Below are 22,000 nucleotides of genomic sequence, written 5' to 3' on the forward strand. Positions count from 1 at the left end.
GTTGTGCGAGATTAAAGGTGGATTAGGAAGCTGGAGTGAAAGTGAGGGCGCATATGGGAAATGAAGGAGTGGAATGTTGAGGGGTAAGCCTAGTAACAGATTGTGGTGAGTTGTGCTGCATCGCTACAAGAAGAACAAACACTCTGTTTAGATTAGGGAATAAAAGTATAAAGAACAGGTTTGAAAAGGACAGGGTAATTTATTTAAATTTATTTCCTTGTAATTAGTAGCCCCAGTTATGATTAAAAACCCTTGTTGACGGCTTCCAGAGAAAGTAGGAAGGCAGGGTATTGCTTCCTGTTTATTTGTTAAGTGAGAGGTGTAGCTGAAGAACAACACCGCTGGAGAAAACATCTGTCCAAAGGGCCCCACCGCAAGAAAGACCTCGTGAAGTTTTGCAGCACCACAGCTAAGTACATTTGAAAAAGAGCATTATTAACAATCATTATCACAAAAGGGCTAAAGTTCATACTTACCTTAATTCCGGAAGAGAAGAGATACCTGAAAAAGAGAAAAGTGGAACAAAGAATCAATTTCTTAATTGAAATATTTAGGAGTCAACTATGTAGAAGGGTTTTGTTTTAAAAAGAAGGTTGCATGACTGCACATAGAGAAGAAGTTTTAAGGGAAACAAACTTATCTGATAGTTGCTGGACTCTGATGGTAAAGGTGTTTGATCTGAAAGAAAGGAAAATTTAAGTCTAAAGGGTTTCACTCTTAAAGAAATGTATGACAAAACTGAGAATAGTTGATAATTCCGAGTTCTGAAAAGATTTAATGTTATTTCAATACTTTTGTTACTTGTATTTCTAATAAATGTAAATTGTTTAACAGTAAAAGTCTGATTTCTTCCAAAATCAGGAACAATCCAATTTAGATTATTTTCCCTCTTCACTTTATGGAAGTGGAGAGCGTGGTTAGTGACCTGTGCAGTTTTCTGACGCTCGGTGGTGTGGAAGCTGGGAGATGGTCACGACTAGTTACAGACTCCCAGCGCAGCACTATTAACTGAGCGTGAGCATAGCTGATTACAGAAGAGATGAGAGTGCTTCCTAAATCTGAAGAAGATAGCACTATTTCGGAAAGTCATGACACAGTGAATGGCAGGTTGACATCCGTGAGACGTTGTTCTGTGACTGATGAAAGGCCTTGTCCTAAAGTGGAAAAGGGGGAGGAGGCAGAGTTGAATACTGCTCTGGTGAATGCTAATGGTGACATTATCCCTGTGGAAAGCAAGGAAGTCACGGACGTGAAACCTGTAGTGACTGCATGTGCAGAACAGAAAAGAGGGGTGAAGAGGGAGCAAATGCTGGAGTGGGCAAAAGTCATCTATGGAAGAAAGAAGACCAAAGAAAACCAAAGAAACCCTTACCAGCTGGGATGCCATGCTAATAACCTGAAGGCAAGGGTGGAGCCATTCCGAGTGGGAGAGTGGGTACTGCTTCGAAGGCAGAGATTTTCTGGGAAGCATAAAATACAGAACACTTGGGAGGTGGAACCTGTTACTGGATCACAGACTTTTCTTGCAGAACATTTTATTTTGGGATAAGAGGGAAAAGTGGATGTAATATCTCAGAACCAGTTTGAAAAATGTAACAGATTTTTGATTTAAATAAAATCAAGAGTCTGATTTAATGTGAATGTACAAGAACTGAAAAATCGCAAACATTGTTTGGTTGGAAACAATGTTCGTTTTGGCCAAAAATAAGAATGTATTTAGAAAATCAAAAGTAGGCCTACTCTGTTAGAATAGGGAACTCTGATATAACCTGAGTCAGAGAAAGGGAAGATGTGTGATGAATGATATGGATGATAATGCGAGTTTGCTGTATTTGGGTAAGTTAATTAGTGGGTGGATGAAAGGGTATTGGGGTTGGGAAATGTCTGATTTGAGAAAGTACGATGGATGAGGAATAAGGATTGATAGGTATAAGAAGGGAATGTTGGGGACAACATTCGTTTTTAAAGCATGGGTGAATGTAACCAAGGGGTTAAAGGAAAGAGAAGGGGAAGGGAAAAGAGGGGAAAAATACTTTATAGTCTATGGGAAAATCAAAAGTAAAATGGGGTTGTACTTGTGCTGGCGAATATTCCGCCGGTCAGCAAGGTAACTTGGAATGGGAAGCTAAGGAGGGGTTGTCTAGGAAACTGGAGCTTGTGACAGTTGAGTGGTGCTTATGGCTTTGAAGAAGAAGGTGTGTTGTGAGTGAGCTCTGAGAGAGAGTTGAGGATTTGAAGGCATTTGTAAGGAGAAAGTAGTATGGCTAAGGTAGAAGTGTGGGAATGAGAAAAGAGAAAGGAGGGTAATAGGGAAAGTGTGTACAGAAAGTCTGCCTGGTGTAAAGTGGCTGTTGGATGATTGGGGTAAAAGGAAAGGGATTGTTAGTGAAAAGGGGAGGGCTACAGATAAAGGGTGAATGAAAGAAAAAACCCAGTCTTAGGTGCAAAGGAGGGAAAAAGGAGGCTGTGGGGGTATTCTTCATATTAAATATTAAGGGAGAGGTGAAAAGAATGTTCACTGATTGAAGAGAGAGAGAGAGAATCTTGAGCAGAGTGAGTGACAGCTAAGCACCGCAGCACCCAGAATAGGGAATTGCAGTACAGCTTAGGTGTTAGAAGGGAATATCTACTTAATTTTATTTGGATTAGAGAAGTTGGCCACAGTATTGCATCATTGTTTAATATCCCTTGAAGGTTGCTGGCAATTCTCAGGGAGAGAGGGTCTTGCTTCCAATTATTTTAGTTTTAAAGAGAGAGGTGTAGGAAGAAGAACGGAAGAAGAAGAGAACATACCTCGATGATCCGGGCCCCAACGCAAGAAAGTGTTGCAACTTTCAACATCAAACCAACAGCTAAGTGACAGAAATCCCTAAAGGAATAATTCTGGGGAAATAGAGAAAAAAGAGAAAAACAATATACTTACCTTGACATCATGAGGGAAGGGAACAGTAACCTGAAAGAGAGAGAAATAGACACAAAGCATCAAATTCTTTTTCTTGACAATTATTAAGTATTTAAGTTCTTACATCTGATCTTTAAGTATCACATGAAATACTTATCTGATAATTATCTGTGTTGACTGAAGCAAGTCCAAACCTGTTAAAAAAACAATAGAACTAGAGTTAATTTAGTTAAATGTTCATTTAAGGTAAAAAAAACAGACATTACAAACTGTAAAAGTAGATGTTGTTGAAATTCTTGATAATAATATTTTTCTTGATTTCTAATTTCTTAAATAAACTAATCTTTGTATTATTAGATTGGATTCTTCCTGATCAGCATAATCCTGTAATTAGTTTCTTTTCCTCCCGCTCTTGTTTCAGTGATGGGACGAGGTTAGTTTATTGTGTCCTGCTTCCCCCTGCTCCGGAGCTTGATGAACACTCTCCTGGCACGACTACAGACAAAGGAGGGTTGTCATCACTTATTTACTAAAGAAACATCCCTTCAGAGCGGGGAAGAGGGCAACAGTAGGTGCCCCCCTTCAGCCATAAGAGCTATGGTAATGGTGTAGAGTTGTGGGCAGTGGGTTTGGGGGGGGGGATTTGAGGGGCTTAGCACCCAAGGGATGGAAGCTATGGACTTGGGAGGTATTTTACTTTTTTTTTAATTGTTACAAGTACCCCCTAGGGTGCCCGGTTGGTGTCCTGGTATGTGAGGGGGACCAGTGCACTACGAATCCTGGCCCTTCCCATGACCCAATGCCTTGGATTTGTTCGTTTTTGAGCTGGGCGCCTTCGGTTTCCATTATAGCTGAAAAATGAAACCGCCCAGCTCAAATCCGCACAAATCCGATGCATTTGCCGGGCACAAACCATATTATCGAAAAAAAAAAGATGGACACCCATTTTTTTTGAAAATACAGTCTGTCCCGCCCCTTCATGTACCCGTTCGCGGAATAGACGCCCATGGAGATGGGCGTTCACGTTCGATTATGCCCATCCACGTTAAGCTTGGCAGGAACAAGACAGGACTGAGGCTTGGCAGGAATGAAGCAGGATTGAGGCCCAGGTGACACACAGCAGGCATGCTGAGAAACAAGTGATGAGGAATGGCACTGGCAAACTAAAGTAGGGCCCAGAGGTGACATCATCTGGGGGCACCTGTTGCTGACTCTCCCATAAAGGCGTGCATGGGCCTCACTCACATACCTAAAGCACACTGCCACAAGGGTCCTTCAGAGGGCATCTGTTCCCATGCTGCCATGCAGGCCCCGAGCAAGGATGTCAGCTTCGATCAGCTGCATTCTTCCCTGCTGTGGGAGGTGAATCCGGGATCGGCTGGGCCATGACACAAACTGTAAGGGAAATTTTCTACAGCTTCACTATGGTAACTTTGAAATTGTTAACATTTTATTAACATCAGTGGATTTGATATACTGCCTTTCTGTGGGTACAACCTAGTGGGCTCATAATCTAAGTTTGTACATGGAGCAATAGAAGGTCACAAGGAGCTGCAGTGGGAATCAAACCCAGTTCCCCAGGTTTTCAGCCCATAGAACTAACCATTACGCTATTCCTCCACATCATTTTTATAATTTTTTATAATATCCATAAACAGTATCTGGAACAGTATATTGTATCTGGAACTTCAAATGTTGATCCCTTAAGTCAAACCATTCCTAGAAATCCCTTAGATGTTCCAAACTACCGTGCCAAATCATAACAACATCATCATCAATATATCATCTCCAAAGTAATATATGCCAGAAACTGATATTCAAACTATGCAACATATACATTTGTTATATTTGGTACCATAGAGACACCCATAGCAATTTGTTTTTTCTGCTTATAGAAAGTGCCATCAAGTAATATAATCTGTATGATAAATGCAATTGGTATCCTGTGGAGGCTTATCCTTTCATGTAATATTTTTCAAATGATATCAATAGCTTCTAACTGCAGTATATTGCTATATAGTGAATTGATATCTAAAATTATAACAAAGATTAAGGGGGGAGTTATCAATGTGGAATACTGTTAGGAGTCACTGACCAGGAAAGAGTTCTAGGCATCATCATTGATGATACGTTGAAATCCTCTGCTCAGTGTGCAGTGATAGCTAAGAAAGCAAATAAAATGTTAGGTATTATTACGAAAGGAATGAAAAACAAACATGAGGACATTATAATGTCTTTCTATCGCTCCATGGTGTGACCACACCTTGAATATTGTGTGCAATTCTGGTCACCGCATTTCAAAAAGGATATAGTGGAATTAGAAAAGGTACAGAGAAGGGTGACGAGAATGATAAAGGGAATGGAACAACTTCCCTATAAGGAAAGGCTAAAGTGGCTAGGGCTCTCCAGCTTGGAGAAGAGACGGCTGAGGGGAAATATGATAGAGGTCTAAAAAATAATGAGTGGAATGGAATGGGTGTACTTGAATTGCTTATTTACTCTTTCCAAAAATACTAGGACTAGGGAGCACGCAATGAAGATACAAACTAGTAAAATTTAAAAGAATCGGAGAAAATATTTCTTCATTCAATATGTAATTGAACTCTTGAATTCATTGCCAGAGAATGTAGTAAAAGCAGTTGACTTAGCAGGGTTTAAAAATGTTTGGATAGCTTCCGAAAAGAAAAGTTCATAAGCCATTATTAAAATGACTTGCGAAAAATCCACTGCTTATTTCTAGGATAAGCAGCTTAAAATGTATTGTACTGTTATGAGATCTTGCCAGGTACTTGTGACCTGGATTGGCCACTGTTGGAAACAGGATTCTGGGTTTGATGGACCTTCGGTCTGTCCCATATGGCAATAATTATGTACTTATGTAATTCAGCCGGCTACTGTAAGTGTTTAAAAAAATGCTCACTGTTGCAGACTGTTTTTGTTTTTTTGTTTGGTGGGAATATGTTTGATTGGTGGAGTCACCTATGTTCTGCAGGAAATACAAGGAAACCTGCCTTTTTAAACACCCTAGTATTCTCTAAAATATTCAATAATATTTTCATATTGAAAATGTTCAATATGTTGTGGATGTTAAAACGAGTGAAATCATATCTTCCTCTAAAAACCTTCCGCAACCTGGTTCAATGCACTGTACTTACCCACGTTGACTACTGCAATAGTATTTTCATTGGATCCAAGGCCCAAATCCTGAAAAAACTTCAAACCGCCCAGAACATGGCAGCCAGTCTTATTTTTGGTAAGTCGCGATTTGAAAGCACAACACCTCTCCATGAAAAGCTTCATTGGCTCCCTATTACTGAATGAATTTACTTCAAGGTCCACACCCTGATTCACAAGATTATCTACGGAGAAGCCCCGGGTTAGATGTACAATCTGATTGACCTTCCAGCCAGAAACGACTCAAAATCTTCTCAAACTTATCTCAACTTACATCTCCCCAATTGCAAAGGACTTAAGTACAAAACTTACTATGCATCCAACTTCTCCGTCATAGGCAGCCAACTATGGAATGCCTTACCGAGATCCATTCAAACAGTCAATGACCATCTACCTTTCCGGAAGCTGCTAAAAACTTACCTCTTCAAGCAAGCCTATACAAATTACCTGACAGACTTTGAGTCCACCTGCGCTACCCAGATCAGACTATGAAGACTGATCCTGGAATATGCTCCCTATTTCTCCCTATTTAATCCTTTCTAACACATCCCTCTTCCTACTCCTCCCTACACATTCTCCCATACTTAACTACATGCTAATCCCAATATACACCCTCCTCCCATTCCCCTACCTTTACCATCCTCCTTTATTGCCCATCTTACCTATCCACATCTAAACGACCACCTCTTTACTTACTATATTACAGCTACATCCACTCTATGTTACTTTGTTAACCTGATATACTATGTAAGCCGCACTGAACCTGCCAGTGAGTGGGAAAGCGCGGGGTATAAGCATCACAAATAAATAAATAATAAACTTCAGAAAGTTTGAACACCACTGGATTTATTTTGCAGAATGCTTGATGGGCTTTACATGTACCTGTTCTTATTCTTATATACAGCGATTCATGGATGTATCAACTTGAATCTCCATTAATACTTGCTTTTTATTTATGTATGTTATTATGGGGCCCTTTACTAAGCCAGGGTAGGCACTAGTGCATGTCTACCGTGCAGCAAAAACATTGTCGTTGGACGCACTGAGGCGTCCTGTGGTACTGTGGTAATCTGCGCAATCTGTGCCCAGAAATATGTTGTATTTTTTAGTGTGGGAGGTGTCAATGGCCAGAGAGTAGGCATGCCCTGTGTCACTCGGGTAGCATGGGCACATTGCCGTGTACTGCTCGATTAGTGTGGGGTTAGTGTGAGAGCACTTATTGCCTAGGTGGAGGTAAAAGCTCCTATGTGTAATGGTGACACATTAATTGGGAAATTAGCATATGGCCATTACAGGGCAAACTACAAATACAGCCATTTTACCACCACACTAAAAGTGGCCTAATCACGCAGTAAACCCACATACTGCAAACAGCGCTGGGTACTTTTTAGCGTAGCTTAGCAAAGGGCCCCTATATGTTTAAAACTAATAAAATATATTTGAGAAAATATATATTTGTGGGCAATAAGCCTCTGGTATTGGTGGTTAATCTGATAACAGGCATGCTCTTACTGGATTCTCACTCTTTAATTAATTCTAACCTAGATGAGAAAAGAGGAAGGAAATCTATAAAATCAATATGAAACTACTATTTTTACTATATTATGGGCAAGTAAATGACTTCAATCTATAGCAATTACTTTTTACAAATGCAGTCATTAGTAGTTGTAAAAAAGTTGTCCAGTACTGTAAATCAGATTTTCATGCTCATTATAAGGCTAAATTTCACACTATCCACCGCAGGGGCGTAGCTAGGTGGGGCCACGGGGGCATGGGTCCCCACTGATTTAGCCCTGGCCCCCTCTACTTTCAACCCTCCCACTGATCCTCCCCCACCACTTTCAATCCCCCCTCCCATCGCCGTCAACCCTCTCCCGCTGCCAGGTACCTTTGCTGGAGGGGGTCCCCAACCCCCGCCATCTGAAGTCCTCTTCAGCGCCAGTCTTCGGCGCGTGCCATTCACTGATCTGTTTCTATGAGTCTTGACTCCTGACGTTCTGCACGATGTCAGGAGTCGACTCACAGAAACAGATCAGCAAATGCGCCGGAGACCAGTGCTAAAGAAGACTTCGGCTGGCGAGGGTGGGAACCCCCGCCAGGAAAGGTACCTGGTGGCGGCAGGGGAGGGTTGGCAGCGGAGGTGGGGGGTGAAATTGGCGGGGGGGGGGGGGGGGGGTCGAAAGTGGCGGGGGGGGGGGGGGTTGGCGGCACCAGGGGGGCTAAAATATGCCCCCTCACCTCGGGCTCTGGACCCCCCTCCCGCCGAGATCTGGCTATGCCCCTGATCCACAGTGTTGTAAAGAGAAAAATATTTCTTACTTGTGAATTTCACTACATTGCCATTTTTCTCTAATCAGTGACCTCACACAATGGCATATTATTTTCCTATGTTATAGACTTGGAAACAGTTTGATTCAGAATCAGAGTACATCAGATTACTTGTGCTTTTGAAGTAGAGGGACCCTTTTATATATCAATAATGCAAATGGACTTTTAGATTGCTGCTTGGAGTGCTTATCCTAAGTAAACCTATAATTGGTGATGCTTGATTACCCCAACAACAGATTAAAATTTAGGCTGGACATTACTTTGCTCAGATTTGTTCTTTTCTTCTTTATTTTGTTCTTTTGAGAATTGAATGACAATTGTTAGAATACACCTGCAATTTGTACTATAGCAGTCGCAGTGCAGTAATACACCAGCTTTACATTCTGTTCAGTGGCCTTTACAGAACAACGATGCCTGAAGTTAGATAATAAATTTGGGGGAAGCACCAACATGATCTCAATGACACAAGTTAAAGAAGATCGTCTAGAAGTAAAACCAACAGAACCAACATTATCTATTATCTATGTGTTACATAAATTTTATGCTTATATAACAGCCTCAGTATCCATTCCAAGGTCAATTCATCAGCAAGGTTGCACATAGGATACTTGATAATAAGCTGGTCTTATAGATGTGATATGGAAGTGGATCTTGGGTTATCTTCTCATTGTCAAGCAAGTTCTTGTATTCTATCACTGTATTACGCGCTTGTGTCATTTCATTCAATAACCAGTTCTATTATATTCTGATATACATATGGAACAATAATTGGTCACTAACAGCCAATGGTTGGCGTTAATTGGCACCAATTAAAATTTGCATGTGAATCTGGCTGTATGTTATTCTACCATGCATGACGTCGTAATACCACTGCATGCAACTGAAAAGGGGTTGTGACCATAGGAGCGGCATGTGCATGTCAGGGCATTCCAAAATGTTGCATGAATTGTTACAACATACCAGATCTCCAGGTCCAACTTGGGCACCAACATTTATAGCAGGTTTCAGCATGCATAAATTTGACACCCAAAATTATTATTATTATTATTTGTTACATTTGTATCCCACATTTTCCCACCTTTTGCAGGCTCAATGTGGCTTACATATAACCATTAATGGCGTTAGCCGATTACGGTCTGAACAAATACATGGTATGAATGAACACAAAGTGATATTGTAGTGGAATGAGGTACATGTATGGTAGTATTCCTTTGCTGCTTGGGTAGTGGAAGTTTAGGTATGATCGTGCAGATTTTGTGGTGTTTCTGGTTGGCAGGTTGATGAGGTTTGTCATGTATCCCGGTGCCTCGCCATAAATAATTTTTTGAACAGTCGTGCGGATTTTGAAAGTGATACGTTCTTTGATTGGTAGCCAGTGCAATTTTTCTCCGAGTGGTTTGGCGCTGTCAAAACATGTTTTTCCAAATATAAGCCTAGCTGCTGTGTTTTGGGTGCGGGAATCGCTAAGCATGATTCTGTAAAGGGCATGTGCCCACCACTAGACTATTGCAGGGATCTGCATGCTGTTCTAATAGACCTGAGCATAACATCTGAGGTTGGCATATAGGCTGGCAAGTAATGTTTCTAATCACATTTTGGGGGTGGGGGGTGGGAGGGAATTAGTAACCACTGGGGGAGTAAGGGAAAGGCATCCCTAATTCCCTCCAGTGGTCATCTGGTCATTTAGGGCACCTTTTTGTGCCTTATTCGTTATAAAAACAGATCTAACTCAAAACGTCTTAGTGTTAGTCTTGGACGGTTTTGTTCTGTTCCATTATGGCTGAAAAATGTCTTTAAGTCCTTTTTTTTATCAGTTCCAAATCTAGTGGCAGGTACAACTCTACCCATATTGCTGGGCAGAATAGATAGGCCATACTGGTCTTTATCTGCCATCAGTTAATATGTTACTGTGTTAATTTGTTGACTATAGTAGAAGCATCCCTATATTCAAATATAAACCCTAAAATGTCTAGAGAGGCTCAGACATTTAAATGCCATTTTAAAACTGGGGTAAATCAAACATGTGAAAGCTCACTACATGTCAAAGCAGCAAGGAGTAAGGAGAGCATAGGGAAAGGAAGTGGTCTGGGCTGGCCTTGAAGACAGATGTTCATTCCCTGTTTCATAAAAGGAATCCATGTTTGTGTGAAGAAACAGACATCAGTGTTTACAACAGTGGCGTAGTTACGTGGGGCCTGAGGGGGGCTGTGCCCCCGTAGATTTGGCCCTGGCCCCCCTGCCGATGATCCCCTTGAACCCCCCTCCTGCCACCAACCCTCCCCCGCCGTCGCCGCCCGCCCCGCCACTGCATCAGATACCTTGTTTGCTGGCGGGGGTTCCCGAACCCCACCAGCCGAAGAGAGTCTTCTTCAGCGCCGGAGTAGCACCTTCTTTCAACTAAATTCCTGGTGCGATCAGGCTACATGCACGGTGCAGGACGTAAGGCGTCAGAAACAGCTGATCGCACCAGGAACTTTGTTGAACAAAGGCGCTACTCCGGCTCTGAAGAAGACTCTCTTCAGCTGGCGGGGTTCGGGGACCCCCGCCAGTAAAGAAGGTATCTGATGCGGCGGCAGGGCAGGCGGCGACGGCGGGGGAGGGTTGGTGGCAGGAGGGGGGGGGGTTCAAGGGGGTCGTCGGCAGGCCGGCAGGGGGTCCAATGTGGCAGCGGCGGTGGTGGTGGGGGGCTGCTAAACAGTGCCCCCCACCTTGGGCTCTGGCCCCCCCTCCCAGCGAGGTCTGGCTACGCCCCTGGTTTACAATTGCCCTGAGACCAGGGGCATAGCCAGACACCCAATTTTGGGTGGGCCTGGGCCCAAAATGGTTAGGCAGAAGAACTTCCCCTCATCCCACAGATGATGTGGTCCCTCCTTCTCTCACCTGCATGCCATATGGCCTCTCAAATATCCTCCCTCTCCCGCATACCTTTTAAATAGCAGATTTTCACTGGCAACGGCAGCAACTAATACACACTACTGATGTTAGCTCCATACCCTTCCCTCTGATGCAACTTCCAGTTTCTGCCTAGGCAAGAATACATCAGAGCGAAGGCTATGGGGCCGGTGCAAGCAGTATGCATCAGTCACTGCTCACTGCAGGTGAATAGCTGCTATTTACAAGGTATGCAGGAGGGACAGTTGTTGGGAGTTTTCAGCTGGTGGGGCTTGGGGATCCCTGCCAGCCACATTATAGCTATGCTGGTACTGGGTGGGCCTCAGCCCAAAGTGGGTGAGCCTGGGCCCACCCAAGCCCACCCTTGGCTACGCCACTGCCTGAGACACATCTAAGTGCCTGCTGTAGGGGCAGCTGTAAACAGCAATGTCCAGGCTTCCTATGATGCCAGACCACCCCCCTGCCAACCAAGCAGCTTCCCTTACCTGGCAGAACATGACCCCCCCCCAGCAACAGCCCCACCGACAGCATCTGATCCCCCCAAAGAGCACCCAGCCTCCCCCCTCAGTACCTAACCGCCAAAACAGCACCCCCCTCCCCCCACAGAGGTCATTGGTGTCTAGTAGGATGTGAACGATGCCCACTTGCTCCTACTTCATGTCTTCTGCTCTGGCAAAATGGTCACTGTGATCTCTATTGTCAATATTGTGGTATTACCGCTGGGGGTCAGGCTTCTATGTATGTACAGATTGCTTTTTTGTGGTCCTATCTGTCAACTTAGTTATTCAGGCAGCAGCAGTGCATATTGCCAGCACCCATAGGCGTAGACTGGGGAGGCGAGGGGGGGCAATGCCCCCCCAAACGACGAGGACGTGGACTGGCGCTAGAATGAAAAAAAAAAAAAAACAAGCAGGCACGCCCTCGTCTCCGTCCGCTTCGCTGCTTCCCTGCCTTCTCTGTCTGCGTCCCGCCCGAAAGGAAATGACATCAGAGGAAGGCGGGACGCAGACAGAGAAGGCAGGGAAGCAGCGAAGCGGACGGAGACGAGCGTGTCTATCTACCCCCTCTCTTCCTACCCTCCGGCGAGGCAGCACCAATCTTCTCTAAGCCTTTCTTGTTCCTGGCAGCGGTAGCGACGTACACGCTGCCTTCAGCTCTGCCCCGAAGCCTTCTCTTCAAGTTCCTGTTCCCGCATAGGTGGGAACAGGAACTTGAAGAGAAGGCTTCCGGGGCAGACCGAAGGCAGCGTGTACGTCGCTACCGCTGCCAGGAACACAGAAAGGCTGAAGAAGACTGCTGCCTGCACCGGAGGGAGGGAGGAAGAGAGGGGGTAAACGGAGTCACGATCCTGGACCTCGCGGGGGGGGGGGGGGGGGGAGCAGAGGGAAGGACCAGGAATTGGATTGGACTGGGAAAGGAGGTGAGCAGAGGGAAGGAGCAGGAGATGGATGGGACTTGGAGGGGTGGGTGGGTGGGGGAGCAAAGGAAGGAGCAGGAGAGGATGGGACTGGGAGGGGTGGGGAGCAGAGGGAAGGAGCAAGAGATGGATGGGACTGGGAGGGGTGGGGGGGGAGCAGAGGGAAGGACCAGGAATTGGATTGGACTGGGAAGGGAGGTGAGGCAGAGGGAAGGAACGAAAAGATGGATGGGACTGCGAGGGGGTGGGAGCAGAGGGATGGACCAGGAGATGGATGGGATTTGGAGAGGTCAGGCACAGCAGAGGGAAGGAGCAAGAGATGGATGGGACGGAGGGATGGTGAGCAGAGGGAAGGAACAGAAGATGGATGGGACTGGGAGGGGTGGGGAGCAGAGGGAAGGAGCAAGAGATGGATGGGACTGGGAGGGGTGGGTGGGGAGCAGAGGGAAGGACCAGGAATTGGATTGGACTGGGAAAGGAGGTGAGCAGAGGGAAGGAACAGAAGATGGATGGGACTGCGAGGGGTGGGGAGCAGAGGGATGGACCAGGAGATGGATGGGATTTGGAGAGGTCAGGCACAGCAGAGGGAAGGAGCAAGAGATGGATGGGACGGAGGGATGGTGAGCAGAGGGAAGGAACAGAAGATGGATGGGACTGGGAGGGGTGGGGAGCAGAGGGAAGGAGCAAGAGATGGATGGGACTGGGAGGGGTGGGTGGGGAGCAGAGGGAAGGACCAGGAATTGGATTGGACTGGGAAAGGAGGTGAGCAGAGGGAAGGAGCAGGAGATGGAGGGGACTGGGGAGGGGTGGGTGGGTGGGGAGCAGAGGGAAGGAGCAGGAGATGGATGGGACTGGGAGGGGTGGGGAGCAGAGGGAGGAGCAAGAGATGGATGGGACTGGGAGGGGTGGGTGGGGAGCAGAGGGAAGGACCAGGAGATGGATGGGAGTTGGAGAGGTCAGGCACAGCAGAGGGAAGGAGAGCAAGAGATGGATGGGATGGAGGGATGGTGAGCAGAGGGAAGGAACAGAAGATGGATGGGACTGGGAGGGGTGGGGAGCAGAGGGAAGGAGCAAGAGATGGATGGGACTGGGAGGGGTGGGGGGGAGCAGAGGGAAGGACCAGGAATTGGATTGGACTGGGAAAGGAGGTGAGCAGAGGGAAGGAACAGAAGATGGATGGGACTGCGAGGGGTTGGGAGCAGAGGGATGGACCAGGAGATGGATGGGATTTGGAGAGGTCAGGGCACAGCATGAGGGAAGGAGCAAGAGATGGCTGGGACGGAGGGATGGTGAGCAGAGGGAAGGAACAGAAGATGGATGTGACTGGAGGGGTGGGGAGCAGAGGGAAGGAGCAAGAGATGGATGGGACTGGGAGGGGTGGGGAGCAGCGGGAAGGAGCAAGAGATGGTTGGGACTGGGGGGGGGGGGGGAGCAGAGGGAAGGAGCAGAGATGGATGGGACTGCGAGGGGTGGGGAGCAGAGGGATGGACCAGGAGATGGATGGGTTTGGAGAGGTCAGGCACAGCAGAGGGAAGGAGCAGAAGATGGAGGGGACGGAGGGATGGTGAGCAGAGGGAAGGGAACAGAAGATGGATGGGACTGGGAGGGTGGGGGAGCAGAGGGAAGGAGCAAGAGATGGATGGGACTGGGAGGGTGGGGAGCAGAGGGAAGCCTACTGGAAAGAAGACACTGCATAAAACAAGAAGACACTGGGTCAAAGCGAATAGAAAAACTACATGATCAGACAACAAAGGTAAATAAAAGTTTATTTTATTCATAATGTATTAATTGAAATGTGTCAGCTTTTTGAAATGTGCATCTGTGATATTTTGCCTGTAAATTTCATTTCCTTCCTCCATATTAGCATATTCATTTGCATATGTATATATGCAAATGATATGCTAATATGCTCCGCCCAATTTTTGCCCCCCCAAATGAAACAGTCAAACTACGCCTATGCCAGCACCTGCATAACTACGACTCTGCCCCTGTAAAACCCCTCTTTTGCCTGGTTTCAAGATGGCAGGTTAGTGCTGATATTCTGCAGCACTGCCTGATTAAGTGCTGCTGATTATTGGCAGCCAGCCTGCTCAGCTTGACTTAAGTAGGCAAGAGCCTTAAATTGGGTTACTGTTAGGGACACAGTACAGAGACTTCTTTTACTTTCTGACTTAGTTGATCACCAGCTTTTATTGGCAGAGCTTCATGCATTTGGGCTAGGTGGAACAGTTCTTCAATGGCTCAGTTCTTTTTTTAACCAATAGATCTTTCAAATTTCCTGACCAGATCATCTTTCTGTAGAAATCAGGGTCCTGCAGGGTTCTATTTTGACCCCCAACACTTTTTAATGTTTTCTTGCCTCCATTATTCACCCTTATTCAGGGATTTGATTTCAAAATTGTTGCTCCTGATGACCCTTTCATCCTAAGCTTCTATCATTTAATTCCTGATTATTTACAGTTGTCATTTGGTTGCAAACATATAAATTAAAGCCTAATCTAAAGAAATTAGATTCTATTTGGTTTTCTCACAAGCTGTCCTCTCTAACTATAATTTCATTTATTGTCAATGACTCAGTGATGTTTAAATGATCAACCTTAGCTCTTGGCATTGAATTAGATTCCTCTCTACATTTATTGTAAGTATAATTCTGGTCTGATTCACTCTGCTTTTTCATGCTGAAGAAACTTGTCAGGATGGGTTTTTTTTTTCTAACAAAGATCTATCAGTGTCTGACTCATTCTCTTATTTTTAGTAAATTGTGCTATTATAATTTACTATTGGCCAGGCTAGAGACTCATTCCTTAAAACAATTACAAATAGTTCAGAATTTTGTTGCTTTATTTTTGTTTAGGGCTAGTAGGTATGATCATGTTTTCCACTTACTTTAGTCTCTTCATTGGCTATCTATATTCTACTGCATTCAGTGTAAGGTTATTCTTCTGACAAATGCGTTTCTATATTGGTTTTCATGTTACTTATCTGCTTCTAAATGTCCACTCAGATCTGGTTACCTTCACCTTCCGTTGTCTTTCTTCTAAGAAAGTAGTTGATCTTGTGCTTATGTTTATGCTTGTTGACTTGATATACTTCCTGTCACATTTCACAAAGCAAGGCGGTTCTTATTTGGCTCCATACTTGTGGAATAATTTATCAGTGGAAATTAGAGCTAAGGCTGCCTATTTAAAGTTGGAAAGTACTTTGAAGACTTGGAGCCCATTTTACCAAGCTGAGGCAAAAGGGGGCCTGTGTTGGCATTGGTGTGTGTTTGTGACATGCACCGAGGCCCCCTTTACAACAGCGGGGAAAAGGTAGGTCTTTCTTCTTTCAGGAACTGGTCGTTCGTCAAGTGAAGCACTTGCTATGTGGCCATTTCAGGGGGGTACCGCAACCCATTGAGGTGGTGGTAAGGTTCCCACGCTAACCTGGCAATAACTGGGCAGCACACGGCACTGCCTGATTACCGCTGGGTACACAATGGCGCTACAAAAATAAAAATATTTTTGTAGGAACTACTGCTGGGCTTCTGCTGTAGCCTGGCAGTACTTCCTTTCTAGCGAGCGGTAAGCACACGTTGGGTTTACCGCTACTGTGTAAAAGGAGCCCTTGGTTAATTAGCCACACTTTTCATAGAGTTTTTATTTCTGTAGATCATTTAGTTTTGTTCAACTACCCTCCCTATTTTCCTAGCCATTCTCTTGTGTTAAAGGTTTAGAGCTTTTTTTTTTTACAGTCGCACGGCAAGTGAGAGGAAACCCATTCAGTTCCTATGGGCTTCCTCTCATTTACCGCATAGGAATTGCTAGCGCAGCTTTGTAAAAGAGGCCCTTACTGATGTGTTAGATGACCCCATGTTTTTTCTCCTCTTGTTGTTGCATTGTGGGTTATTTTTTATACTATTATGCTATTTTATATTGCTTTGTTTTTCTTTTCCATAGTTACTCCATATTTTGCATTGCACACTGCCTTGCTGTTTTTCTGAAGGATGGCTAATCAAATTTTAATAAACCTTGAACATTACAGGTGAGACAACTCTCTATTTGTGATCAGATTGTTCCCATCACATGAGACCTAATGCTTAGTCAGTGGTACAGATATAGTCATGAAAGCTCTGTCTAAAATGGCCATGAAGCAATCATATAGGGGATACATATGCATAGCCTATTTGAAAACCTCAGGAACCATGGGATATGGTACATATATGCACAGCTGCTGACTATTTCAGTAAGAACCACATGTGAAATGCTGATGTACTGTAGATGTGGTAGCTTTTCCATGTGTATGAAAGTGCCATTTACACATGGATCTTTTCATTATGCAAGGGAAGAGAGCTATGCTGCTACACTATCTACCATGGCATCACAGAGGAAAACACTCATTAGAAATGAAAATGTCAGGCCATCAAAAGTAGATGTGATAGGCAAAGAATCAGCACATACGCTTAACAGATACTCTGGATGGGGATCTGTCACAAATTCAGTGGGATCTTCCAAAATAACAGAGATCAAATGATCTAAACAGAAAATGGTGGGGTTGCATAGAAAAAAAGGTTAGTGGCAGATCACAAGTAGGAGAGGTGAAGACACTCACAGACCAAGAGAGATATGTGGTAGAGATACTGGATGAGGACTCTTTTTTTTTTTTTTTGGGGGGGGGGGGGGAGACATGACCTACTGAGATATCTAATAAGTAGCTATTATAACCCTTTGATATATATCCCCTTACTCCCTGACAGCTCACCTCAATGTTTAAGGCATCCTTTCTATTTACCTTTGATGCTGTGTGTTACTTTCATGCATCACTCACAGGGATTTCAGCTTGCACATTGCCCCAGAACTGCCATTACTTTCTTCAGGTGTGGCCTGCAGTTGGGATTTCTATAGAGCCCTGTGCATATCCCTTCTTTCAGACAGGCATGGTACTACATGAAACCACTTTCCTGTATGTGGATTCAAATGGTAGTCCATTAGCTGTCCTGGAGAGGCATCCCTATTTTGGTAAGGGATCTACCAGCTACACTGCTTGCTTTTGGAGTTATGTGCTCCAGATTCAAGTGTCTTTCCGTGCTGCTCCCTATCATTATTATGTGCTCTGGGTTATTTCTTGGGCACTGGGACATGACTATCATTGGTCGATATATGTGTGACTGCTTTATAGCTCTCAGAACAATCAATTGACCTACTGTCAGCTGGGGGGGGGGGGGGGGGGGGGGGTTGAGGCCCTGTACAGCTCACTTACATCCTGAACTTCACCTCAAATCTTTGTTGCTGCATTACAGTTGGATATGGAGGACCAACATTGCTGCCCAAGGATGGGTACATTTTACAAGTCTGACATGACCTGTGTTGCATTCACGTACTCAGCAGTCTGAGTGCTAGAGCAAAACTTGTGTTGGACACAGCTATACCATCCTGCATGCTAAGCATTCAAAACCATAGCCTAAAGACTGGTATAGCAGACCTTTGTCCAAGCAGAGTATGTGAAATGATATGGGAATGTATAAGGATTCTTCATATTGAAGATATTAGCCCACAGGCAGATAGATGAGCCATATTATTATGTGCTCTATGCTTCCTAATTCACACATTCTGGCTGCACTGCAACAAAGGAGAGAGTTTGTAAGATACCGAACATGCAATGATGTGAAAAGCAATTCTACAACTGGAGGCCCACAATTACTACTTTTTCAAGAAATGTTATTGATGTTTTAAGACAACACAAAAGTAATAACGAAGGAAACAAAAGGAAAAAAATCAACAGTCATAATAATGACTATCAGGCTCATTTTTTAAAGAGATGGATGTCTAAAAAGTAACATAAATCGGCACTTGGACGTCCATCTCACAGAGACGTCCAAATCGATATAATCGAAACACGATTTTGGATGTCTTTCTCAGAAGTCCGTTGCAAGGACGTCCAAATCTCAAGGGGATGTATCGGAGGTGTGGTTGAGGTGAGACTTGGGTGTTCCTAAGACTTGGACGTTTTTGAGCCATAATGGAAAAAAGCAAAGACTCCCAGGACTAAAACTTGGATATTTTCACCCAGACTTGTTTTTACGAATAAGGCACAAAAAAGGTGCCCAAAATGACCTGATGACCACTGGAGGGAATCAAGGATGACCTCCCGTTACTCCCCCAGTGGTCATTAACCCCCTCCCACCCTCAAAAAACATGATTAAAAATATTACTTGCCAGTCTCTATGCCAGTTTCAGATGTCATACTCAGGTTCATGACAGCGCATGCAAGTCCCTGGAGTAGTTTAGTAGTAGGTGCAGTGCACTTCAGACAGGTTGACCCAGGCCCACACCCCCCTACCAAAACCCACCAGAAACCCTCTGTACCCACATATAGGTGCCCCTTCACCCGTAAGGGCTATGGTAGTGTACAGTTGTGGGTAGTGGGTTTGGGGGGGGGGGGGGCTCAACACACAAGGTAAGGGAGCTGTGTACCTGGGAGCAGTTTATGAATTCCACTGCAGTGCCCTCTAGGGTGCCCGAATGCTGTCCTGGCATGTCAGGGGGACCAGTGTATTAAAAATGATGGCTCCTCCCATGTCCAAATGGCTTGAATTTGGACGTTTTAGACTTGGACGTCTTTGGTTTTGAAAATGAACGAAAATCAAAGACGTCCAATCCAAGGACATCCAAATCCAAGGATGTCCACGATATTTTCTAACACAAAGATGGATGTTCATCTTTTTTTAGAAAATGACCTTTTCCTCGCCTCCGAATTTGGACATTCTACAAAGACGTTCAAATTCCAACTTAGACGTTTCTTTTGAAAATGCCCCTCTATGAATGATAGTCTGTGAGAACATATCATAAGCAATGCTCATGTAATACCCCATAGAATGGGTATTACTAGAGCAATAGATTTTTCTAGTGTCATGGGGGGAGAAATATTCCTGCCAGAGGGCAGGAGTAGTAGAATATTCCTGGGTGAGAGGAGGCCCAGCCCATGGGGAGTGGTTTGGAAATAGAATCCAGGGGAAAAGAGTTACCCTTGTGGTGAATGGCAGGAGGGAGGAGTTGCAAAGTAGATAAAGGATAGAATTATGCCCATAAAGGGGTCATTGGTTGCCTGATGGTCCCCTGCCAAGAGACCAGGAGGAGAAAAGGGGAATTCTGAGTGAGGAGTGTGATCACTGGCTGTAAAAGAGGGTTGCGGCTCCTGAAAGTGGCAACCGGAAGATTGTGTGTGCTAAGAGTGGGCAGAGGAGAGACCCAGCCCCGGAGCAGGGGATTGAAGCCAGGGAGAGGTCATTGTTGGCAGATGGTCAGGTCAGAGGAGGGTCTGAACTCACAGAGGTTTGAGTCTGTACAGAAAAGAGGAGAAGCAGTCAGGTGGTAAAACACTGTCCAAGGTATAGGCATGAACAGGAGAACTGTATATATCAGTGGTTTTGCTGGCAGGGGTCCCCAACCCCACCAGCTGAAGCCTTGTCCAGCACCAGTCTCTGGCACCGCCGTGTTGCCTGCTCTGTTCTGTTTTCCCCTAACATCCAGCACGCTCCTTTTAGTGAAACTGAGCATGCTCAATTTCACTAAAAGGAGCATGCAGGACGTGAGGGGAAGACAGAGCGGGGCAGGCAATGTGGCAGCACTGGGCAAGGCTTCAGCTGGCAGGAGTTGGGAACCCCCGCCAGCCAAGGTATTTGCTGCGACAGTGGGTGGGGAGTGGGGGGGGGGGGTTGCGGCAGGGCGGCAGACCAAATTGCGCCCCCAACCTCGGGCTCTGGCCCCCTCCCACCGCGAGGTCTTGCTACGCCACTGGTATATTTGTACATATTCCCTATTGGGAACCTGCCCTTGTAAATAAACCTGAGGAGAGAAGTGGTAAAGGAGTTCTTCTGAGGAACAACAGAAAAATTGGAACATAGTTTGTCTTTACCTGGAGTTGAATCACAAAAGACTGTTTGATGTTGCTGCCGTTGCAAAGCTTGGAAATAAAAGTTTGAGTACTTGCATAGACTGTGGATTACAGCATGTCTTTGGGGACCGAGAGTTGAGAGTGAACTGATCCCTTAGAATGTGAGTGCCTCTCAAACTCCTGGATCTCTGTTCTGGACCACTGACCCACTCCCAAGCTCAATTGCATGTGTACTGCAATTGATGAGTAAGGGGAGAGTGGCCCTGAATGTGACTAATCTGCTTTGTGGCCCAGGACCGGAGGTGGCACACAGGTGAGACTATTAACTTCTACTGTAGATTCCAAGGAAGGAAGGAAGTCAATACCAAGATATTTTACGCTTTTGGAAGACCAAACTAAACTGAAAAGGACAATAATGTCAGTTTTTGTATGTTACTTTTATAACCAGAGGAGGAGGTGTATGTCTCTACTAATTTTAAAAAATCAGAAATAGAATGTTTAAGATTAGATAGGAAAAACATCATAAGCTGATGCTTTAACTTCAATGGAACCCATTTGGACACTGGTTATTGAAGCAGAAGACCATAAGACAGTTAGAAAAGGTTATAGGGCTATTTTGGAAAGCATGGGGGATGAGGGACCTCTCTTTAACAAGACAATGTCAGATAGGGAATTGTTTGTTAAAATATGGGCTGAGGGATTAGTATAAATAACTTTTATTTTGTTTATAAATGATTCTGGAGTCCCATATTATTTTAAGACATGAAAAAGGTATCACCATTCCACCCTATCAAACGCAATGGGCTCTGAAAAAGATTTAGCTGTAATTGAAATACTATGAAACAGGCAAGCATTGCCGGTAATCAGTCTGTTAGGAATAAACCCATCCTGATTGGGATGGATGATTTTAGAGATGATTTTGACTAGCCTGCCACCTACTTCTGGTCCCAACAGAAGCAAGGACACATCCAAGCCCTGCCCATGCCCTGTCCCGTTTGATGATGTCACTACCCACACCTCACCCACACCTATGTCTTGCTCCCTTGATGACATCACCAGACATGATGCTATAGTAGCTCTGCCTAAGCCACACCCCTTTGCATAACTCCATATCAAACCTGCCTCACCCCCTTTTTTCATAACCGTGCCCCTAGCCCCACACACTTTTGGTAATATCACATGAAGTGACATGATAACCACACCCCTTTTTCCAAGATAGCAGCTAAAACTGGATGTACTATATCATTTCCTGTTTCTACTACTGGCTGCCACCTTGGATGGGGTTACATGACAGGAAGTGACATCACTCTCTCCTCCCCCTCTCAGCTTTTCAACAAGTACGCTGTTCTCTGTGTGAGATCAATAGGTCTGCAACCTCCACCACGACTTCCTCCCCTTTCCCTAGCAATCAGCAA

The sequence above is a fragment of the Microcaecilia unicolor genome, chromosome 3, assembly GCF_901765095.1.
Source record: "Microcaecilia unicolor chromosome 3, aMicUni1.1, whole genome shotgun sequence".
NCBI lineage: Eukaryota > Metazoa > Chordata > Amphibia > Gymnophiona > Siphonopidae > Microcaecilia > Microcaecilia unicolor.